The sequence below is a fragment of the Macaca nemestrina genome, chromosome 6 (genome assembly GCF_043159975.1).
Source record: "Macaca nemestrina isolate mMacNem1 chromosome 6, mMacNem.hap1, whole genome shotgun sequence".
Taxonomy (NCBI): domain Eukaryota; kingdom Metazoa; phylum Chordata; class Mammalia; order Primates; family Cercopithecidae; genus Macaca; species Macaca nemestrina.
In genome coordinates, this window is record NC_092130.1 from 93,125,982 (window position 1) to 93,142,329 (window position 16,348).

Here is a 16,348-nt window from a genome sequence, read left to right on the forward strand (position 1 = left end):
TTGTGTGCTTCCTATCAAAACTACCTAACATGCTTATTTCCTTTTTTAATTAACATATTTTTTCTTAATTTTTTTATTTCAATATTTTTATGGTACACGTGGCTTGGATTTACCACCAGCAATGCCATCTTAAAAATCTTAAAAAGCCAAACTTTGCAAAGTGATATGGTTGACAGTAAAGGAGAGACAGGTCTAAAGAAGAGGTGCAATGGAATGGTATTAAATTGCCAATGACAGCCATTCAACCCCTTCGTCCTATTATTGATTGGACCTTTTACTTCTATTGACAAGAAGAGCATTGGGACTGATTCCCACTTACTGTATGGTTCATGCTTTTTTTTTTTTTTTTTTTTTTTTTTTTTTTGAGGCTCTATGTAACCTGGGTTCAATATACAATAATTTCTTAAATTACGAAGATTACACTCTTGAAGAAAAATTATAGTTTTCAAGAAGGTAAAATTTGCAGAAACTTCCAAGGCAAACAAGATGTATAAAAACTGAAACTGTTCCATGATGTCAAAATCTGTTGAGGAAAACCTGGCTGCTGCATTCAAACCTGCAAAGGCAGAATCTCTCCCTTGTTTTCTGTTACGCATACAGTCCCTCTTTTTAAAATGTTTTTAACATCTCTGTTACTGCAGCAGTCCGTTCTTGCATTGCTGTACAATACCAGAGGCTGGGTAATTTGTAAAGAAAAGGGGTTTAATTGGCTCAGGGTTCTGCAGGCTGCACAGGAAGCATAGCAGCTGGCATCTGCTCACCTTCTAGGAAGGCCTCAGAAAACCTACAATCATGGAGGAAGGTAAAATGGGAGTGAGCACCTCATATGGCTGGACTAGGAGGAAGAAATTGTGAAATTTCACTCACTCACTCACTATCACCAGAACAGCACCTAGGGAATGATGCTAATCCATTCATGAGAACTCCAGCCCCGTGATCCAATCACCTCCCACCAGGACCCAATTCTAACACTGGGGATTATAATACAACATGAGATTTCATGGGGATACAGGCCCAAACCATACCAGTTACCATCTTCTAATTTAGTCTTTTTGGCGTACTTTCTCTCAAGATGCATATTTGAAAGTCTCAGCAAAATATACTATGCCTATGTGGAGGCTACCCAGTTTGTCCAAGGGATGGCCCCCCAATCCCACCTCACAACACTTGTCCACATAACCTGAAGGATATAAGAACAAATTTTGTCATGTTTAGAGAGCTGAAGAGAAATACATACATGCAAAAAAGCAAAGCTTTAATAAAACAGTCTTGTCTCTTTCCAATCTGCAACTAAACCCACTTTCCTACAATGTGCCTACGGGACGTAAAATTCGAAGTATAGCTAATACATTATAGATTATTTCCATCACTTCATGGTAGATGTGGACTCGCCTTTTAAAATTTACATTGCAAATAATTCAGAATGGACTATTCTAATAAAAGTAAAGCAAGCAAAACAGTCTGTGAGAAAAATTATTTATCTTTTACTTCAGAATGTGTTTTGGTTCTTACATTTGAATGTGAATTATCTGGAAATTCACTTCAAACTGAAGTGCTGTAGTGAGAACCAAAACACTAGGGAACTAGTTTGGGATCTACCACTGAGTAATCTCTGCGAGTTATTGACCCTTTGCAGCCTCGTCTCCTCTAAGGGAAAATAAAGGGTGAGAGCAGAGACTGAATCTAGGGCCCCTTACAGCAGAACAAATCAAAGCATCTCTCAGTGTGTCTTTAAATAATAAAATCTTGCTGTGAAGAATTGCTGTCTAGATCCCACTGCACAGCTTCGCCTTATAACTCATTCCAAACTGGAAATAGCTTTTCTCTCAGGCTCATAAGGAACTTAGCTTAAAGCGGACATGCACTGTGTCATTGACATTCGTTAAATGTAGAGTCTTCAACATGTTTTCTTTGTAAGTAAAAGCTACCTATGATGTAAAGAAAAAAATACAGAGATAAACCAAATTAAATAAGTGAAGCTGTTCTGAAAGACGTAGGATTCCACCATTTCATTCCCAGCCCTATCTCCTCAGCCATTAAGGTTTCTAAGCTGCTTAAAATCCGGTTGCCACTTCCTTTCCGGGAAATCTAGCAAGAGATAGCTGAGCATGTCAAGATCTGAGGTTTTAGCTATCGACAGGATTTGGGAAGCTGGATCTTGCAAGTCTGACTGGATTCCCAATGAGAGCGGCCCTGGGCCAACTCTCAGACTTGCAGGCACAAATCCAGGCAATTAGTGATTGCACTTACGGACCAAAACATCCAAGCAACTTGATTGGAGCCTTTCTCTGTGTGTGTGATCTCTCTAGGTTGATTAATGAGTGAATATGCCCTCATTTATCCTCTTTGAAGATGCAGCTGTGGAGACAGAGTACATAGGCATATCCTATCTTAGCAAAGTGCTTTTCTTTCTCTTCAGCTGCTTCTCCATCCCAATCCTAAAATGGTACCTCCGCTGAGGAGCCTGATGCCTAACTTCGAGATCAACAGAGTACAAGGTTGAAGGACTCCATTTTAACTCTTATTTCGCTTAATGTCACCGCAAAGTTGGAAACATTTCAAAAGTACACTTCTCAATAGGGCAACTCTGTTTCTAAATAACATGCTCATTTAACAAGATACAGTTTACTTTGGCTGCTATTTCAAAATCCCCTGCCCAGGCCTCATGCCTGTGGTCACTTGTCTTTGGATGTCTTACAAATGGCCTCCTGCTTGAGGTATATGGGAGAGTATCTTTTGAGTCACTATGTATTAAAGTTTGGCTAAATATACTAAATTATATATTTCAAATTAAAATGAGTGTTTTCAAATGCATACATACACAAGGTGATATGCTTACAAAACAAGGTCGAATTTAGTTACGGATGTGATAGAAACTGTACATACCTTTATTGGAAAGGTCTATAATGTTAAATGGGCAAATTCATGCTTGAATATGAAAGGCCTCCATTTCTAGCTTGCATCAATGACCACTTCTTAAAACATGCAAAATAACAACTTACCAATAAGAAGAGACAGTCTGTGGATATTGCCTACAATTAGTTGGACAGATCCTATTGCCACTCACCAATTGCTCATTTTAAGTGTTCCAAAGTTTATTGCATTTCTGTAGTTGGAGGATTTTCTAATTTTCAAAAAATTAGACCATTGCAACCCACCTTGAGATGGCAACCATTAACCCTGAAAAGTACTCATCCAGAATTCAGAATCCTAAATTAAAAAAAGAAAAATGTAGCTTTAGAACTGAGATCCTGCTGTTCTTAATAATGTTCTTATATGCCAAAGCAGCTTATAAAATAAATATTAAAAAGATAATTTTCATTCACATCCTGAGTATTATACATGCTCTCACATGACATTCTAAATCTGACTTGTTAGTCAATGTGTGATTATCAAATTCTGTGAGAGCAAGAGAAAGGAGATTAGTAAAGCAAAACATCCCTCAACATTTTTATAAAGAAACACACCAAGTGAATTATTACTAATGTTTTGTACTGTTTCACAAGGCCAGAAATGGTGGCCATGCAACTCACAAGATGGGTACAAGAGGAAATCTCTGTAAGATTTTCAAAGCAACTGTAAAATGGAAAATAAATTTAATGTGGTTTTTCAAATATAACGTTGGAAGTATAAAGAATGCCATTTAGTCAAAATCACTGTCAACCTTTGCAGTCTCCTACCTGTCCCTGCTTCTCTTTCGATGCTTCCAAGGATCTAGCCTTCACCAATTTCCAATCTGAAACCTAAAACCAAAAGCTCTAGAAATAAACTATTAAAGACAAAAACACAGATAGGGGAAATGCAAAGGGAGTGAAAAGGCAGGTAAACAAATGCATCATTTCATTTTATTTTTCAAAGTGTGATCCATGTACCAGCAGTATCAGCATCACTCTAGAACTTGTTAGGAAGGCAAATTCTTGAGCACAAACCTAGACTGACAAATGAATCAGAAACTCTGGGGACATGGTCCAATCAGTGTTTTAATAAGTCTTCCTGATGTCCATGTTGCACAGTGAAATTTGAGAACCATTTATTTTTAGGAAATACCTGAAGTTCGTCCAGTGAATAGTAAAGTGTTTCCTTGATCTTAAATGTGCTTACTGCATGCAACAGTAGTGACTCCAAATATAATTGTTACAGAACTGGATTTGAGTACAGTAGTAGCGTATACATTACCTTATCTCCAAAAAGTGGTTCCCTTGAGAGATTTGGTCAAACTTTTCTTTGTGTTTTTGTTTGTTTGTTTGTTTGTTTGTGAGACAGAGTCTCACTCTGTCACCTGGGCTAAAATGCAGTGGTGTGATCTTGGATCACTGCAACCTCTGCCTCTGGAATTCAAGCTATTGTCCTGCCTCAGCATCCCAAGTAGCTGGGATTACAGGTGCATGACACCATGCCCGGCTAATTTTTGTATATTTTGCAGAGACAGGGTTTCTCCACATTGCCCAGGCTGGTCTCGAACTCCTGAACTCAAGCAACCCTCCTGCGTAGGACTCCCAAAGTGCTGGGATTACAGGCATGAGTCACCACACCTGGCCATCAAACTTAATGTCACTACTTATGACAATGAATTGCAGAACAAATTCATTGGGTAGAAAATGACAACCATCCTGACAATAAAATGGCTAATACTCATTGAAGCACACACTATAAACCAGACATAGTTATAAGTGTTTTATATTTATGAAGTCATTTAATCTTCACAATCACCTTAACATTTTTCATTTTACAAATAAAGAAACTGAGACCCAGAGAGGGCAATTTGTAAATAGTTCCAAGGCTAGTAAAAGGGATGATCATTTTCTCTGGAATATATTTTCTTGTCACTAAGTGATGATAAAATTATTAGGAGAAAATAAAATATACATGTAAGGTTTACAAAGATTCTCTCTTTCTCTCTCTCTCTCTCTGTCTCTGTCTCTCTCTCACACACACACACACACACACACATCTTTTCTTACACGCTAAATTGGTTCTGAGTACACAGACATGGCCTCAGCCCTGGTGAGAAAGCAGTTTTTATATATGACACTCACGGTTCCTTTTCAGGCTAAGCAGACAGACCTGGGCTAAAGAGCCTGCTTCTCAGAAAATCATGAGCCATTTTCACCACCACAGTGTCAGTAGAGAGGAGAAAGTGCCTCTCCACACCATCCTTGACTTCCACGGCTGTCTTGTGGATGGTCTCTTGGATGCCTCTTCTGCCTTCAAAGCCCTATTATACTAGGCTCTCCCATTCACAGTGAATGTCTTCCACTTTGCTAATGTCTCCAGAAACACAATATATATCACCTGTTATCTGAAGGTCAATCTGATTGACCAAGCCCCAGATCAACTAAACAAAGCCTGTTCCTTCAGCAAGCTTTCCAGTAGCTGGTCCCCAGTAGAAGACAATGCTGACATCTGTGCATATCACCTTAACAGGGTGATTGTGGCATTCTAGGTCATTCCAGAAGGCTGCCCCACAGTGGCACAAGTCTGCTTCTAGCAACTGCAGGCGCATGACAAAAAAGCATACCTCACTACGGGGCCACTGATTTTCCTGGAAAAGGCTCGTGACCTTTCCTGGAAAGCTGGACCTCTTTTGCCCATACCCTTGCGGTGTTGGGCTGAGGCCTGGCCATGGAGGTGTTCCCGATTCTGGCTGCAGTTTTTGTGGGTCTAGCCTGAAGGCATCCACTGGCTTCCCACCCCTTGATATGCCCTGTGTCTGTTTCCCAATAAAAGCAAACAGTGAAAAAAAAAAAAAAACAAACAAAAAACAACTCACAACGACCTGCAAGGGAGCACAGAACACTCACATATGCAATTACCCCATACCAAACTGAACAGAGTCTCATTTCTATTCTTCTTGCCTTTTCCTTTGATAATAAAGCCATTTAAATTTTGCAATTTCCCACCCAAAGACTTACACCTTATGTTTAGTGGCTTATTTTACATTTGGTGTTACACTATTGAATCAGTAAAAGAGATTCATTTTTTCTTTTTCAGTGATCAAGCAAAAAAATCATATTGCAACAAAACAATACAAAATTAATCTGGTGGCTTCATAGATTGTTGGCTCTGTGGCCATTTAAAAAATTAATTATTAGAAATCTGTAACATGTACTTCTCTGAGTAACTGATGTCTGAGCATCACTAATACTCTACTTATTCGCTTCCCCTACTATCAAAGAAATGTTATATTTATACACATATGTAGTTGTCTTTTCTAGCAGTGTATTTGTGCATATGCGTACACGTCACCTGTAACCTGAACAAAAGGTTTTTACTAATATACTTAGGATAAACACTGATATTTTAAAGACTGAAAGACACATTCCAAAAGAACAAAATTAGGAGGCTGAATTTTTTTTTCCGATAACATCACATAATTTATATTTTAAAATATTGAACAAATGAGAAAGAATGACCCTGCAACTTGGCTGTAGACTTAATTATTAAATGGTAATAGCCATGGAATGATGGGAAAGCCAATTACTATAAAAACTGGCTGTAATCTGACCCTGCACTAGAATTATTCCCTCTAAGCTCTTGTAAATATGGCACTGCCTCCTAGAGTAAAAACTAGCTATGGACTATCTAAACCTCTTAATGAAAAATTTTTATGATTCAAAAGCCCAAATAAAATTTTCACAAGTGCAAAAATAAGTTCTACCTTCTTTCAAGCTTCCAGACACAGGAGAAAACACACACACACACACACACACACACACACACACACACCCCTCTCAATGCAAAATAAATAACATTTTCTACACTTTCTAGCTGTGAGGTGAGTGCTGTGGGAAGAAAGCACTAAATAATAAACACTTTCAGAAGGGGTTTCTAAAAATGACCTCGATTCAAGCAGTGAAAATCCACAGCTCAGTGGAATACAAAAACTTGTTCACACAAGGAATCATCCTTCCTAGTCTCTTTTTGTTTATTGTTTTGTTTTGTTTTTGAGACGGAGTCAAACTCTGTCGCCCAGGCCGGAGTGCTGTGGCACGATCTCGCCTCACTGCAAGCTCCGCCTCGCGAGTTCATGCCATTCTCCTGTCTCAGCCTCCCGAACAGGTGGGACTACAGGGGCCTGCCACCACGCCTGGCTAATTTTTTGTGTTTTTAGTAGAGACGGGGTTTCACCGTGTTAGCCAGGATGGTCTCGATCTCCTGACCTCGTTATCCGCCCGCCTCGGCCTCCCAAAGGGCTGGGATTACAGGCGTGAGCCATCGCCCCCGGCCCAGAGTCTCTTTTAAAGATACAAACTAATGAGATAATCCATAAATTCAAATACCTACCACAAGGAATTTTTTTTTAAGCTAAATTAGTGTTTACTCAGTATCTCCTCTAAACTAAACTATGCACAGACTCCAAGGAATAGGGGAGGCAATTTATATTCTCTTTCTTCCTTTGTTTTCGAGCCAGAGTCTCGCTCTGTCGCCCGGGATGGAGTGCAAACGTGCGATCTCGGCTCACTGCAACCTCCACCTCCCGGGTTCAAGCAATTCTCCTGTCTCAGCCTGCTGAGCAGCTGGGATTACAGGCTTGCACTACCATGCCCAGCTAATTTTTGTTATTTTTAGTAGAGATGGGGTTTCGCCATGTTGGTCAGGCTGGTCTCTAACTCCTGACCTCAGGTGATCCACCCGCCTCAGCCTCCCAAAGTGCTGGGATTACAGACAGGAGCCACCACACCCAGCCCTCTTTTCTCTTTCAGCAGTAACTATTGAGCACCTACTAGACCCCAGGCACTCCTCGAGGTGCTCAGGAGTTTGGTGGTGAAAGAAAGAGACACAATATATGTTCTACTTCTACCTAATAGACTGTATATTCTAGTAGAGTGAGTAGATAGTAAACTAGATACACAGCAATGATAAGTGCTGTAAAGACATATAAAGCAAGAAAATGAACTAAAGAGTGTGGGGAGAAGAATACAGCAATTAGGCCCGGCGTGGTGGCTCAGGCCTGTAATCCCAGCACTCTGGGAGGCCAAGGCAGGTGGATCACCTGAGGTCAAGAGTTTGAGACCAGCCTGGCCAACATGGTGAAACCCCATCTGTACTAAAAATACAAAAAAAAAAAAAAAAATTAGCCAGGCATGGTAGTGAGCTTCTGTAATCCCAGCTACTCAGGAAGCTGAGGCAAGAGAATCACTTGAACCCGGGAGGTGGAGGTTGCAGTGAGCCAAGATTGCACCACTGCACTCCAGCCTGGGCAACAGAGGGAGACTCTGTCTCAATAAATAAATAAATAAATAAATAAATAAATAAATAAATAAAATAAGAATACATCAATTGTGGGTGATTGGGGAAAGGTGACAGGGAAGCCAGCAAATGAGGTAGAGGAGTAAACCCAGAGAACATCTTAGGAAAGATCATTCCGGGGACAGGGAAGAGCAAGAGCAAAGTCTCAAAGGCAGGAGGCTGCTCACTTATAAGAACAACATGAAAGCCGTGTGGCTGGAGTGGAGTGAGAGCCAGATTAACTAGACAGATTAACTAGAGCCTCACTGTAAGTCATTGTGGCCTTTCATTTTTACTCCGAGTGACAGGGGAGCCATTGTAGGAGTTTGGGCAGAGGGAAAGCTGCTGTAACTTAGGTTTTAAATATTCGTTCTCAGATTCATGAAGAAGACAGATATACAACAACTAATTACACTACTAAGAAATGAATTGCAGTCACTACGATATTATTAGACATAAACCCTGAGTGCTTACTATACACTAGGCCTCCTGGTGTTATTTCACAAAGGGGCACAGTCAACTTATTCCATACCTTAGTTGAGGAAATTGAGACTTGGTGACTTTAAGCAAGTAGTCCACTATCACACAAGAGGTAGCAGAGCTGGGCTTCAAATTCGGGAGCTCTGAATTCCTACTCCTAGGAAGGAAGCTTCATGCTTTTTGCTTTCTCCAAGTTCCAGGAAACACAACAGAAGGACCAATTTGCTCTCACTGGAAAGTTGAAGAGGGCTCCACAGATAAGGTAACACTTGAACTGGGGCTTAAAGAAGGAGTCACTTTCCTGGAAGAGAAAGGGGGCAAAGGAACGAATGGTATGTTCGGGAAGGTGTTTTGTGTGGCTGCAGCTTAGTAGCCCACAGCGGAAGCCTGGGGTGAGACGAGGTGGGTGGTTTGAAAGATGTTTCCCTTTTCTAAAGTAATTTTTTTCTTATAACCAAGCAGAAGTAAAAAGAACTCCACCGATGTGTTTGCTTGTAGACAATAACTGGGTGTATAATTATATATTTACAGCTGACTTCACCCATAAACAACAGACTTTGCGAGAGCCGGAACCTGCTGTCTTGCTTCTGTTGCTTCCGTGTTTCCAACACTGTGCCTGCAATAAGTGCCCAGGAACTATTTGTTGAAGCCTATCTTCGGTAAGAGTGTTTGGTTATATGAGTTTTCAATAGCAATAGATACTCCTCTTTTGCCAGCTCAAGTCCAGAAGTGGGTGTGAATGGCAGCCACGCAGAGCCAGCAACCACGTCCTCTGCCTTCTGAGAAAAGCACAGAATGCACACAGCTATGTGTCCTATGCTGATGGCTAGCCAGTCTCCCTCAGCCTAGATGTGGTGACTAGCAAGGCACCTGGTTATCACTCTTTGAGCAGAGTTCCCACAAATTCCACGAACTTGTCGTCTGAGAGGGAAGAATCAATCCAAGTAGGAAATGAACACACTCCATTGGGTTATCAGTCCTTGGCAGGGTAAAGTATATGGGACACCCCCTCATTGCCATGTCTTGCTTATCTGGAGTCACACAGGAGACAACATAGACATCAAACAAGTTCCTTTTCCCATAGATTTAGCATCTAAAAGAAAATAACACCCTTTTGGAAAAGGCAGCTGTGTCTGATTAATCTAGAGCGATATGAGGATCTCAAGTGAGCATGTGAATAAAATAGAACCACTGAAATTCCATCAATTAAAAAAAAAAACGGATCTAGACTTTAAAAAAGACATTGTCAACTTTTCTAACAAAATTTTATAAATGACTCTCCATGATATGGGAGACTAAATTTTTACAATGGAAAATAATGTAGAAATAGGAATCAAAAGATAGAACAAAAGCAAGGGTTTTCTATAGGAAAAGGTGTAAATAGTGTTGCTTCATGGCAAACCATCCAAGAAAAAGTCTTACTTGGAATACGTATAAGTGATCTAGATAGATTCAAAAATAATAACTATCTATATAAATTGACTTTTCAGGTTCCTGCGTCATCTCCAATTTATGTTCAAATACAATAGTCCCTCCTTATCCACAGAAGATGTTCCAAGACCCCCAATGAATGCCTGAAACCACAAATAGCATCAAATCCTATATATGCTATGATAAATTTAAAATTGATTAATTGATAAATTGATTAATTTAAAAATTGGTACATTAAGCCTTAACAACAATAATAAAATAGGACTATTATAACACTATACTATAATAAAAGTTAGATGAATGTGTTCTCTCTCTCTCTCTCAAAACATCTTATTATACTGCACTCACTTATTTGCAGATTGACCACAGGTAACTGAAATTGTAGAAAGCAAAACCATGAATAAGTAGGGACTACTCTATGTATTTTTATTAAAAATGAATTGACCTAGTAGTTAAGAATGACTAGGGTTTTGTAATTGAAATACTAGTCTCATCTCCACAAATTAAAAGCTAGCAGATCCTGGAACATTACTTAATCTTTCAGGCCCATCAATTTTCTCGTTGTAAAATGGGTCTAATAATACATCTCTTATGGCTCTCTAGTTTAGGTTAAATAAAATAATATGTCCAAGATTCTTAGTACATATTTGACACATTAGATGCTCTGCATAGATGGCAGCTATCATTATTATCACTATGGTTTTCACATCAAATTCTTGAAGCGGTCCATTATCCCCAAATTAAAAACAAAGGTGGAAACCACTTATCTAAAACAGTAGTTCTCAAAGTGTGATCTTTGGAGCCCCCAGATCCCAAGACCATTTAAGTGAATCTAAGAGGTAAAAACTATTTCTATAATGGAACTATAACATTATTTGTGTTTTTTATTCATTGTGTTGATATTTGTACTCATACTGCAAAAGCAGTTGTAGATAAAACTCCCATCTTAGCACAATCAGGGCAATGGCATCAAACCACACTAGTCTTTGTTGTATTCTTCATGTACTCCCATGTTTAAAAACAAGATGGGGGTGGGGGGAGCACAGTAGACCATTGTACTTAAAGTCTTTGATGAATAAAATGAGTTTTATTTTAAGGTTCTACTCTGAGTTCACATTTTTAGATCATTTATTCTTATTACTTGAAACATAATAATTGTACATATTTATGGGGTACACAATGATGTTTCAATACATACAAGGTATAGTGATCAGATCAGGGTAATTAGTATATTTCTCATTTTAAACATTTCTCATTTCTTTGTTTTGGGAATATTCAATATTCTCTCTTCTAGGTGTTTGAAAATATATCATATATTATTGTTAACTATGGTCATCCTACTGTGCTACTGAACTCTAGAGCTTAACAATCCTATCTAGCTGTAATTTTTTCTTTTAGCAATTCTCTCCCTATAACCCTCATTCCCCTTCCTAGTCTTTAGTATCTTCTTTTCTACATTTTACTTCTATGAGATCAATTTGAGTTCACGTCTTTTGAGTAGTTTGTGTAACTGAGTAGGAAACATGTGTAAGACACCCTTGCCACATGTAGGAGTATGACAGTGATCTCCAGGAAAGGCACTTATGCTGCTTTTTTGGTGGAAACCAACTTTTATTTGAAGGAAAGACTGAAAACTAATTACAATAATACAGACTTGTGTATTTGGCATGTGTTTTGTCAAAATGAATGATGTGAACCTGTCAGCTCAGAAAAACAACTCATGATATTTGTTGCGAGTAATAAAATATGACTTCCACGTGGAAATTAGAATGATAAATTATATCTGCCATTGTGAACCTGAGAGCATCCTAAAACTTAAGACATTTCTGATGGGATTGGTAGGGATATTAATACATGTGATTTTTTGTTTGTTTGTTTTTGACAGAGTCTCACTATGTCACCCAGGCTGGAGCGCAATGGCATAATCTCAGCTCACTGCAACATCTGCCTCCCAGGTTCAAGCAATTCTCATGCCTCAGCCTCCGGAGTAGCTGGGATTACAGGCATACATCACCACGCCCAGCTAATTTTTGTATTTTTGGAAGAGATGGGGTTTCCCCACATTGGCCAGGCTGCTCAAGAATTCTTGGCCTCAAGTGATCCACCTGCCTTGGCCCCCCAAAGTGTTGGGATTACATACAGGCGTGAGCCACCATGCTTGGCTATAAATATTGTTTTTTGATATAAAGTAAAATATGTCAGCCTTTTAAAAAACTATGTACCTCAGTGAAACTATATTTTCAAGTGACCAACCTGTGATGTTATAAAATTAATCATAAATGCAGAACAGATTTGTTCAAAGTGCAAGATAGACCTTTGAATTTTAATATAACAATATAAAAAGCTCATTTACATAATTTCAGATTTTACACTACAACTGACCTTTAAGAAACTACCACATATCAAGTTTTGGTATAATATCAAAGAGTAATATCCATAATTTTAAAAAGGCTACTAAAATATTTCTTCCTTTTGCAACTACATATCTGTTTGAAGACATATTTCTTCTACAAACTTCAGCCAAAGTAACATATGATAACAGGTAGAATACAAAATGCAGTATGAGTATCCAGCTACCTTTTAATTGTCAGACATTAGAGAGATTTGCACAGATTTAAAATAATTCCATTCATCTCATTAGTTTTTGTTTCATAAAATAAAATTATTTTATAAAAATATTATTTTAATGATATGTAACGGTAATATTTTTAACAAATAAAAAATTTGAAATTCCCTGGTTTTCTTTTTTCTTTCCTTTCCTTTCCTTTTCTCCTTCTCTTTCTCCCTTTCTTTCTCTCTTTCTCTCTTTTTCTTCTTTCTTTCTTTCTTTCTTTCCTTCTTTCCTTCCCTCCCTCCCTCCCTCCCTCCCTCCCTCCCTCCCTCCTTTCTTTCTTTCTTTCTTTCTTTCTTTCTTTCTTTCTTTCTTTCTTTCTTTCTTTCTTTCTTTCTTTCTTTCTCTTTCCTTTCTTTCTTTCTTTCCTTCCTTCCTTCCTTCCTTCCTTCCTTCCTTCCTTCCTTCCTTCCTTCCTTTCTTTCTTTCTTTCTTTCTTTCTTTCTTCTCTTTCTTTCTTTCTTTCTTTCTTTCTTTCTTTCTTTCTTTCTTTCTTTCTTTCTTTCTTTCTTTCTTTCTTTCTTTCTTTCTTTCTTTCTTTCCCTCCCTCCCTCCCTCCCTCCCTCCCTTCTTTCCTTCCTTCCTTCCTTCCTTCCTTCCTTCCTTCCTTCCTTCCTTCCTTCCTTCCTTCTTTCTTTCTTTCGGTCAGAGTTTTGCTCTTATTGCCCAGGCTGGAGTGCAATGACACGATCTTGGCTCACTGCAACCTCTGCCTCCTAGGTTCAAGTGATTCTCCTGTCTCGGCCTCCTGAGTAGCTAGGATTACAGGTGTCCGCCACCATGACTGGCTAATTTTTGGTATGTTTAGTAGAGACGGGGTTTCACCATGTTAGCCAGGCTGTTCTGAAACTCCTGACCTCAGGTGATCTGCCTGCCTCGGCCTACCAAAGTGCTGGGATTACAAGCATGAGCCACCGCACTCAGCCTTCTTTTCTAATATAATAAAGGCATTATGTATCACCCACATAAACAAAAACACATTAGGGTCCTCAATAACTGTTGAGATTTCCAAGAAATTTTTAAGAACAGAAACTTTGAGAACTGCTGATCTAAAATGTGGATATTTCAGCATATATCTCTAGTTTGCCAATATCATGAGGCTCTTCCAATAATCACCCTTGGATGTAAAAAGTATAAGAAAATGTCCAAAGTTGTGCTAGGAAATCAAATTGCAAATAAGCTTTTTCATGAACAAGTATAAAAACAAACTCCTAACTCCTTTTGTAAGTAGAAGTGCTATGCCTATAAGGTTTATCCACAGAAAGGATTCACAGTAGAGTATTTTTTAGGACATCAATTAAGTCATTATAATAATAAGATAACAAGATTTACATAATATATTGCCTTATCATAAGAATTTTAGACACATTTTCTCAATTAACTTTCATTAGAGTCTCGGAATAATATTATTAGTTCTATTTTAATTATTATTAATAGCTGTATATTAATGAGATGGAAAATAGAGTGGACAAGTAAGTCACAAAGTTAGTAACAGCTGCAGTCAGGATGTAACCCAGACTTAGCAGCTTTCAAATTCCACACTCCAGGTTTGTGAATGAAACCATACTAAGCCTCTACTTGTAATTCTGGGTGGTTTGCTGTGGCTACACCCTGTTAGGATATCTTAATTGATGTTATAATGTTTCCAATATCTCAGTGGCAGAAAAACAACAATGATTTATTTCTCACTTATGCTATATGACTCTTAAGAGTTGAATGCAGCTTTGCTCCATATTTTAATTCTTGACCCACACTGGTGAGAATTATCTACTTGAAATATTGTCAGCCTTGTGGTAGAGAGAAAAGAGAACACAGTTGACCATATTCTGCCTCCTAAAGCTTCTCAGAAGTGTTACACTCCACTTCTACTCATATTTTATTGGTCAAACGAAGTCATATCACAAAGTCTGAGTTCAACAATGTGGGTGGTTTAATACAATATGTGGCATACTGGAAATGTGACACAAAATGAATAGAAAAGTCAAGATGAAAACAATTAAAATCACTCTTAGATGACATTACAATTAGCATTAATCTGTTTTGCATTAAATTAGATCTCAGGATATATCATTGGTGTCAGACATAGCCTAATGGTAAGTTGGACAGAGATGAGTTCATCAGGTTTAAAATTCTTTGTGTAGTATGAATATGACGTTGTATGTGTATTCTTTGGGCTAGGCTACAATCTTGGTGCTAAATCAGTCCCTGACATTCTATTTCTGAAGTCCATTCTAGAGACAGCCCAAAGTGATTTTGTTATCCATTTCTCCATCACCAGTCAAGGATATGCTAATTACTACATTTAAAGGTAAGAGGTAGGCTTTAATAGGTGAAAATAGTGACTTTTCAATTATCATCACAAATGGTAGAAATGAGTTTTAATTGGTTAAATTAAAGATATTCAATATACATAAGTTGGTTAAGATATTTATGAAATAAGCCCTATTCTTGCCAATTCAAGTGTTTGAATTCAAATGATTTCTGGTTGCCTGATGCAACCAGACGGTAAGAGAAACTTACCTCTAGATTCTTTGTTCTGCTGTGAGTGATAATTTGTATAAATTGATTATTGTAGCTCCTCAAAGGATGGAGAGCTTAAAAAAGATACTGCATGAACTCTTGTGTGCCTGCTTGCTAATTAATGTTGGTCAAGGTTTAATGTGTACATGTACAGCACAGTTTGTTTGGGTAGCTTTATTGTCTATTCAAAATAACTTCAAATTCGGTGAACGTATTGACAAAGGTTAACTTGTAAGAGTGTCCTGATGGGGGCGGAGCAAGATGGCCGAATAGGAACAGCTCTAGTCTCCAACTCCCAGTGCGAGCGACACAGAAGACCGGTGATTTCTGCATTTTCAACTGAGGTACTGGGTTCATCTCACTGGGGAGTGCCGGACGATCAGTGCTGGTCAGCTGCTGCAGCCCAACCAGCGAGAGCTGAAGCAGGGCGAGGCATTGCCTCACCTGGGAAGCGCAAGGGGGAAGGGAATCCCTTTTCCTAGCCAGGTGAACTGAGACACACAACACCTGGAAAATCGGGTAACTCCCACCCCAATACTGCGCTTTAAGCAAACAGGCACACCAGGAGATCATATCCCACACCTGGCCAGGAGGGTCCCACACCCACGGAGCCTCCCTCATTGCTAGCACAGCAGTCTGTGATCTACCGGCAAGGCAGCAGCGAGGCTGGGGGAGGGGCGCCCGCCATTGCTGAGGCTTCAGTAGGTAAACAAAGCTGCTGGGAAGCTCGAAGTGGGTGGAGCTCACAGCAGCTCAAGGAAACCTGCCTGTCTGTGTAGACTCCACCTCTGGGGACAGGGCACAGTAAACAATAACAAACACAGCCCAAACCTCTGCAGACGCAAACGACTCTGTCTGACAGCTTTGAAGACAGCAGTGCATCTCTCAACATGGAGGTTGAGATCTGAGAAGGGACAGACTCCCTGCTCAAGTGGGTCCTTGACCCCTGAGTAGCCTAACTGGGAGACATCCCCCACTAGGGGCAGTCTGACACCCCACACCTCACAGGGTGGAGTACACCCCTGAGAGGAAGCTTCCAAAGCAAGAATCAGACAGGTACACTCGCTGTTCAGAAAT

The 16,348-nt window shown here is 39.2% G+C and overlaps 1 long non-coding RNA gene across 1 annotated transcript in view; it reads left to right on the forward strand.

Annotated features, from left to right (window-relative positions):
- The window catches only part of LOC139363832 (uncharacterized), a 49,381-nt gene extending 36,546 nt beyond the window's left edge, over window positions 1–12,835 (forward strand). The window contains exons 4-5 of the long non-coding RNA XR_011624869.1: window positions 8,904–9,368; window positions 12,026–12,835. This is a non-coding gene — a long non-coding RNA (uncharacterized lncRNA). The remainder of the gene's footprint in view (window positions 1–8,903; window positions 9,369–12,025) is intronic.
- The last annotated feature ends 3,513 nt before the right edge of the window (window positions 12,836–16,348 follow it).